This window comes from Gossypium arboreum, chromosome 8 (assembly GCF_025698485.1).
Source record: "Gossypium arboreum isolate Shixiya-1 chromosome 8, ASM2569848v2, whole genome shotgun sequence".
In the NCBI taxonomy this organism is placed as follows: Eukaryota; Viridiplantae; Streptophyta; class Magnoliopsida; order Malvales; family Malvaceae; genus Gossypium; species Gossypium arboreum.
Window position 1 is genome coordinate 35441243 of NC_069077.1, and position 7966 is coordinate 35449208.

General features: G+C 34.6%; 1 non-coding gene across 1 annotated transcript; it reads left to right on the forward strand.

The window, feature by feature from the left end:
• Positions 1 to 602: 602 nt before the first annotated feature.
• LOC128280298 (small nucleolar RNA R71) lies at positions 603 to 709 on the forward strand. The gene has a single exon (XR_008270478.1). It is a non-coding gene; the product is annotated as a small nucleolar RNA R71 (small nucleolar RNA).
• The last annotated feature ends 7257 nt before the right edge of the window (positions 710 to 7966 follow it).

A 7966-nucleotide genomic window follows, 5' to 3' on the forward strand; every position in this document is an offset into this window, starting at 1 on the left:
ACTTGGGAAATTGATTAAATGAAATTGTGTATGAATTTGTGATGATAAGTGTAAGTATATACATGTGTAACTTATGAGCAATATGCTCGATATGTGATTGGAAATTGGAAAGATTGTTATGGGTAAGTGATGAATACAATTGAAGTGTAAAAGATCAAAATTGACAATAAAACTGTTCTGGATAATTGCAGTGACGTGAATCTAAAAATTTACCAAAAATAGTAGAAATTGAATCAGAGACTGAATGAGATACCAAATTAAAGATGAATGAGTTTATTTTCATATAACAGAAATAGAGCAAGCAAATGAATTCTATATTCTGAGATATTTAAGTTTCTATGAGACTGGTTCAGAATGACTACGTGATCCCCTGTTCTAAATTTGAAAAATCATTAAAAATTTTAAAAACATAATAATGGGATATAATTTATATGTTTAAAATCCTTAATGAGTCTAGTTTCAAATAAAATAAATGATAACATCATATGAGTTCTGTACGAAGAGAAAATTTATTTGTAGTGAAGAGTGGTCAGGGTAGTTGAGCAGTGAAACAGGGGTAACTTCAATGAATATAAAATGTTTAAACCTGTAGCCAGAGTGGTAACCCATGGTGAGGGCACCTTCTCAAAAGGTCCTTGTATCTCTCCCATGAATCATAGAGTGTTTCTAAATCCATCTGCACAAAAGAAGAGATATCCCTGTTTATATTCATTGAAGTTATCCCTGTTTCACTGCTCAACTGTTCTGACCACTCTTCACTACGAATCAATTTTCTCCTCATACAGAATTCAAAGGATGTTCTTGTTTATTTCATTTGAAACAAGACTCATTAAGGATTTCAAGAATATAAATTATATCCCCTAATTATTTTTGTACAATATTTAATGATTTTTCCAAGTCAGAACAGGGGATCACGTAGTCATTCTGAACTAGTCTCTCAAAAACTTAAATATCTCATAATATAGAATTCCTTTGCTTGCTCTGTTTCTGTTATATGAAAATAGACTCATTAAGCTATAATTTTATATTCATTCAATCTCTAATTCAAATTCTACTATTTTTGGTAAATTTTTAGATTCACGTCATTGCAACTATCCAGAACAGTTTTATTGTCAATTTTGATCTTTCACACTTCAATTGTATTCATCACTTACCCATAACAATCTTTCCAATTTCCAATCACATATCGAGCATATTGCTCATAAGTTACACACGTATATACTTACACTTATCATCACAAAGTCGTACACAATTTCATTTAATCAATTTCCTAGTTGAACGCTTCGGAATAATAATAGATACGCGATGGTATCGCACACAGCCCACCTTTAAAATCGAAGCTCTCTTGTACACATAGTGGCCTTCACTTAGCACCACCCATGTGACCTAGCTCAATTGTACACATAATTTTGGCTCTCTTGTACACATGGTGAACACTTAGTACCACCCATGTGACCTAGCCAGTTTATCTCGTAGCTCTATTGTTTACATGATGTCCTTCACCTGGAACCACACATGCAACCTAGCTGCATTTATCTCGTAGCTCTCTTGTCTACATGGTGTACACATAGTATCACCCATACGACCTAGCTACATATATCTCGTAGCTCTCTTGTCTACATGGTGTACACATAGTATCACCCATGTGACCTAGCTACCTCATAATGTCTCGTAGCTCTCTTGTACACATGGTATACGTCCCGTACTACACATGTGACCTAGCTACATACCATCTGAATCTTTCGATTCCGATGGTTCAAACCGGAAGTATCTCACTTTCTAATACTTTATTCCATTCTTCTAATAGTCAATTATAATTCAAAAATCAGCAACAATACATAAAATATGCTGAAATATAAAAACGTAATAAAGATAATGTATTATTTACATACAAACTTACATACTTTCTCACTTCCATGTCGAATTAATATTGAACATTTAAATCATCATAATTATACTTACTTTCAACACCTCGGCAATCATAGTAAATATATCAATTTTACATTGAAACATGCATAAATTAATACTTATTATATATATGAACTTACCTCGATACTAAAACGACCATTTTACCAACTTTCCCGATTTTCGATTTTTCTCCCATTCTAGGTTCAAATCTCATTTTCCGGGATCTAAAACATCATATTTTACTTATTTAATTATTGTACTATTCAAAATAGTCCTTAACTCAAAATTTGGAAAAATTACAATTTTGCCCCTAAACTTTTACATATTTACACTTTTGCCCATCCCTTATTCTTAAGTTTTATGACATACTGATTGTAACGCCCCAAAATTTGGGCCTAGAAGAGTTGGGTTTTGAGTCTGGGATTTGGATAGAAGAAATCCTGAATATTGAGAAGTTTTAAATATTACTAGTGTTTAAAATATATATATATATTGATAAAATATTTCGCTTTTATTATCGATATTTTTATGAAAATTATAATTATTAGATACAAATATATTTATAAAATTATTGTTGTTAATTTAGTGTTTAAATTAAATTATTATTAGGAAATTTTATTGTATCTATTTTAATTGATTTATGGAAATTATAATTATTATTATTAGGAAAAAATATATATATTATTGTAGTTGAAATTTTCATTGTTATGGTTATTATTATTATTATTATTTAAAATATAGAGGATATTATTATTAATGTGGTGTTTAAATTTAGTTTTAAATAAATTTAGAAGTATTTAAAGTGTGGGAAAAATCTTGGTTCGATCCAAGACTTTAGCAAAGAAATTAGTTTTTTTCTTCTTAGGGGAACTGGGCAATAAGGCTTTAATAATAAAGTAGGCTAAATTAGGCAAAAAGGGAAGCTTGGTCCAGCAGCAGTGGCGCTAGGAGGTTGTAGGAGTGCTTGGGTTCAAGGAACGGTGTGCGCATAAGTTACTTTTTATTTTAGAAGCCAGGTTGAGCTAAGGTAAAACTTAAGTATAGTTGCGACCGAGTTATGCCATTAAAAGGCTTGTGGCGCAGCGGCAGCAGTGCGTTAGGAGTCCCAGGCTGGCTCGGGTTCGAGTCCAGGCGCATGCATGTTCTGTTTTATTTTTAAAAGAACTCAGGACGTCAGCAGGTAAGGTTTAAAGGTAAATGCGACGCTATTATATCAAAGAAGGAGGCCCGTCCCAGGGTCGTGCAGTGTTGGGCACCTGGAGGTCTCGTGTTCGAAACAACGCTATGCGTGAGGGGTGCTCCTTTTTGATGTGCGCGCAAGAAAAGGGTCGTACGGGATTGAAACTTCCCCCAGCAGCAAGGTGGAAGGTGAGTCAGCCAAGCGGAGGACTCCTGCTGTTGTTTGCGCAAGGAGAGTTTGAATTAAATTCAAACTATGTTGTTGGCTATAAAGAAGGAGATAGGCACGAGATTTAAATTAGGATTATTCTTAGCTAATTAGCCGAATCTGTTTCTTTTTATTTTCAATTAATTTTTATGTTGCTCATTCACTTTTCACAAAACCTTCTCCCTTATTCTTAATTTATTTATTCCTTTGATTTTCTTTCCCAATTAGCCGAATCTTAATCTCTTCTCTTTTGATAACCTCTTCTATTTTTGTAACCCTTTCTTCTTCAATTTTCTTTTTGAAAACCAAAATAAGCATACCTCAGAATGAGTTTTAGAAGCTGAAACTAGATCCTTTGTTGTTAATTTTCTCTTGGTTCAAACTCCTCCTTCTTTCCATTATTTTTAAGACTATAGCCGATTGCCTCAAATCCCGAAATCCCGAAAACTTGATTCCTCTTGTACCGATTTCCTTAGCCAATTCTCTTATTTTTCTCATCATCTTTGGCTGATTCTCTCATCCTCTAAACCCCAAGTTTCTGTTGACAGTACCATAGTAAAACCCTCATATTTTATCTTTCTCTACACTATTGCAAAAAAAGCCGAAAATCCCACACTATCCTAGGGACATAGCCGAATACTGAGATCACTGAAGGCTCGACTTTTGTTATTGTTTGAGGATTTAGAGCTACATCAGAATCAAGTAGGAACTAAGGGGGGAACGTTGACTGAAAGAATCGATGGTAAGTCTTTCCAACTTAGTCTATCTTTCGTATTTTAGAAAAAAGCCGAAACCCCTAAAGGTTAGGGAGGCTGTCGATTTGGGTTTATAGCCCTAAGGGTTGTGATAATTACTTTATTTTGATAATAGTGTGATCTAGAGGCTGTTGATCAAGGGCTTGGACAAGTGGAACAACTGGATCTAAACCTAGTCGCTAACTTCGGCAAAGGTAGGATCGCTAGTGCCTAAGGTGTTATTGGCCGAATATGGTAAGGAGTTAATATGTAGTCCATTTTCGATAGTTAGATTAACATGGTAGTAATAAAATTCTAGGCAGTTCATGCGTGGATCTCATCAATGAATCTTCATAAAACAGGTGTGTAAACGACACCCACTCATAGACTAGATCGGCAAAAGCCGAAAAGCTAAAAAGCCGGCATTTGTGAACTTGCGAGCGTGCGAGCACTTGTGAGGTGGTTTGGTTGTTAATTTTGGTAATTGCAAGCAGTATGATTGCAGAGTGCGCAATTTCGTGCACTTCGGTATATTTGGGCTTAATGGGCCGAAAACGGGTTAGTGGGCTAACGGGCCCAATTCGGTAAAAACGCTCGGTAAGTGATTCTGTTAATGTGTTAATGGTTATAATATGTATGTAAACTCTAGAATAGTAAATTTTATTGAAATACCCCTAAGTATGAAAATTACCATTTTACCCCTAGGTGCAAAATGACCGTTATACCCCTAGGGTTAATTTTGACTGAAATGCATGATATTCTGATTATGTTTGTTGTATGCCATGACATGTATATCTGTTGCATGGGGTTGGGTTTTGTTATGGAAGAAGAACCCGTTCTGGTGGTTGTGCCACGTATTCTGATATAAGTAGCTTTGCTGCGGATTATAGTTAGTGCCGCAACCGGTGCTAACACTGTAAGTGTAGGGATGGAGTGGGTGATTTATTTCCCACAGGAAGTGTAGGGATGGACGGAGGCAAGTGCAGGGTTGGATGGGGTTATCATGCATTAATCATATGAGACTGTATTCAAATGGGCAAGGCCCAATATATCTCGACTTGTATAGGGTTACGACCCAGATTAATACTGATATGGGCTAGGCCCAGTATACTCTGTTACTGTAAGGGGCTATGGCCCAGATTAATATTGATATAGGCTAAGGCCCAGTTAACACTAAATTCTGAATAGGGCTTAGGCCCAGTAAAGCTTGAATTGATTTGGGCTTTGGTTGGGATACTTTACACACTGAGTTTTCCAAACTCACCCCCCTTTTTCCTATCTTTGCGGTGAGCCTTAGATCGATGGACTTGGAGTCAAGGGATTCAGAGTGGCCACGAAGATTAAGTTTTGTTTTCTTTAAAATAAGTTTCGCATTTATTATTTTGATTATTTTTATTCGTTAAAGTTGTAATAAGGTTGCTTTTTTATTATTTTTAATATTTTGGGTTATTAAATTGGTTAGCTCTAGGCTGCTTTTATAAAAGTTACTTATTTTTAAAATATCACGATAACTCGAGCAAAGCTTCCGCAATGTAAATGTTTTCAAAGGAAATAAATATTTTAAATAGACTTAAACTTAATTTGTTGTTCGTGGACAAGTAATAAGCTTAACGTGTGGCAATGGATGTATGCATGTCTAGGTTTGGATCATAGAAGAGCTAGGTACTTAAGCAGTCTAATTGATTCACCTCCTCTTTTCTTGAATCCTACCTGGTGTGTAGTATCCATTCACTTTAAGCCATGACAAAGAAGGTTTGTTTTTTTCGATACTTAACTGTTTTTTTAAAATAACATGTTTCTGCTACTACAAAGGTTTACAAGTTTTCAAAGTTTCCCATAAGATTTTACAAGGTTGTTAACAATGCTTTGATTATTACAATGAATCACGTTTTGGAAAAAAAATAAGGCTAAGGTTTTATTCAAGTTTAAACGGTAAAAGTTTCTAAACATCAAGAAGAGTTTTCAATGAAAACATGGTTTTCGAAAAACACTTCAATGTGACACGCCGGATTCAGTCATAGCGTCTGGGCCGGGTTTGGGGTGTTACATTTAGTGGTATCAGAGCCTAGGTTGCAACAACTCTGCTGTGGATCGGGTCCAAAATTTTTTCGAAAACTTAGGCCTGAGAAGGGTATTTTTGGAGATGGTTTTTGAAAAGTTCATTTTAAAGATGTTTTGCGGAGTATATATGTTAAAATGGTACAAGTTTTTCTGTTTTAAACAAGAGTTTCAAAATAAGGGTGCTTTGAAATCAAAATTTTTAAATTTCTACCTTCTATAAGCAAAAATATGGCTTTTTGAGTTTTAAATGGATTGGAGAAAGAAGTTGCGCACTGAATCCCCGGCACCAAGTCTGTAAGTATACTCTCTTTACGTTATGTGATATTGATATGATGCTATGAATAGAGCTGAGACCCTACTATGATACTCTAGATAGGGTAGAACTGTAAAACCCTAGAATACTGAGACTATAGCTAGGCTTTGATTCTATAAAAACAAAAACTTTAAAATACTCTCTCTGCATAAGACATATGAATAAATAGTAAAAAATTTTGAGATCTTTGTAGTTATTTGATATGTGTACTGGTAAAGTAGAGCATTGATATGGATTCTGCGGGTAAACAAAGTCTACCAACTTCGGGTGGTGGTAACTCGGAGCTTGGTACTGAGGCACTGGCCGAGTTAGTAAGGAAAGTAGTAGAGGAAGTATTGGATACCAAAATTAAGGAAATTAGAGAAACGCTTCAAATAGGGTGCTTGGAGTGTAAGAAAAGGAAGGATCCTAGTTCTCAGAGAATAGAGCCTCGTTCTGTGAAACATGTTAAGGCACGACCAAACTTTCCAACCTGCAAGAACTGCAACGGACGTCATCCGGGTGAATGCCATAGGAAGACAGGAGCATGTCTTAGATGTGGGTCCAAGGAGCATCGAGCTCGGGATTGCCAAATTTATTTTATTTAAATATGTGTTACGAGTTGTATGCGTGCTTGGTAAACGTTTCTTTATTTCGGTAATTAGATGTTCTGGGTCGTATTAAAATTATTTAGATCGAGTCTTGTGTAGCATAGTAGCATAGTGGTTTGACTTGAGTAATACAGTTAGTTGATAGTTGGAAATTTCGAGGACAAAATTTTGTTTAGGGGGATAGAGTTGTAACGCCCCAAAATTTGGGCCTAGAAGAGTTGGGTTTTGAGCCTGGGATTTGGATAGAAGAAATCCTGAATATTGAGAAGTTTTAAATATTACTAGTGTTTAAAAATATATATATTGATAAAATATTTCATTATTATTCTTGATATTTTTATGAAAATTATAATTATTAGATACAAATATATTTATAAAATTATTGTTGTTAATTTAGTGTTTAAATTAAATTATTATTAGAAAATTTTATCGTATCTATTTTTATTGATTTATGGAAATTATAATTATTATTATTAGGAAAAAATATATATTATTGTAGTTGAAATTTTCATTGTTATGGTTATTATTATTATTTAAAAATATAGAGGATATTATTATTAATGTGGTGTTTAAATTTAGTTTTTAAATAAATTTAGAAGTATTTAAAGTGTGGGAAAAATCTTGGTTCGATCCAAGACTTTAGCAAAGAAATTAGTTTTTTTTCTTCTTAGGGGAACTGGGCAATAAGGCTTTAATAATAAAGTAGGCTAAATTAGGCAAAAAGGGAAGCTTGGTCCAAAGAAGAAGTGGCGCTAGGAGGTTGTAGGAGTGCACGGGTTCAAGGCACGGTGTCTTGTATAAGTTGCTTTTATTTTAGAAGCCAGGTTGAGCTAAGGTAAAACTTAAGTATAGTTGCGACGAGTTATGCCACTAAAAGGCACGTGCGCAATGCAGAAGAATGTTAGGAGTCCCAGGCTGACTCGGGTTCGTGTCCAGGAGCATGTATGTTCTGTTTTATTTTTAAAAGAACTCA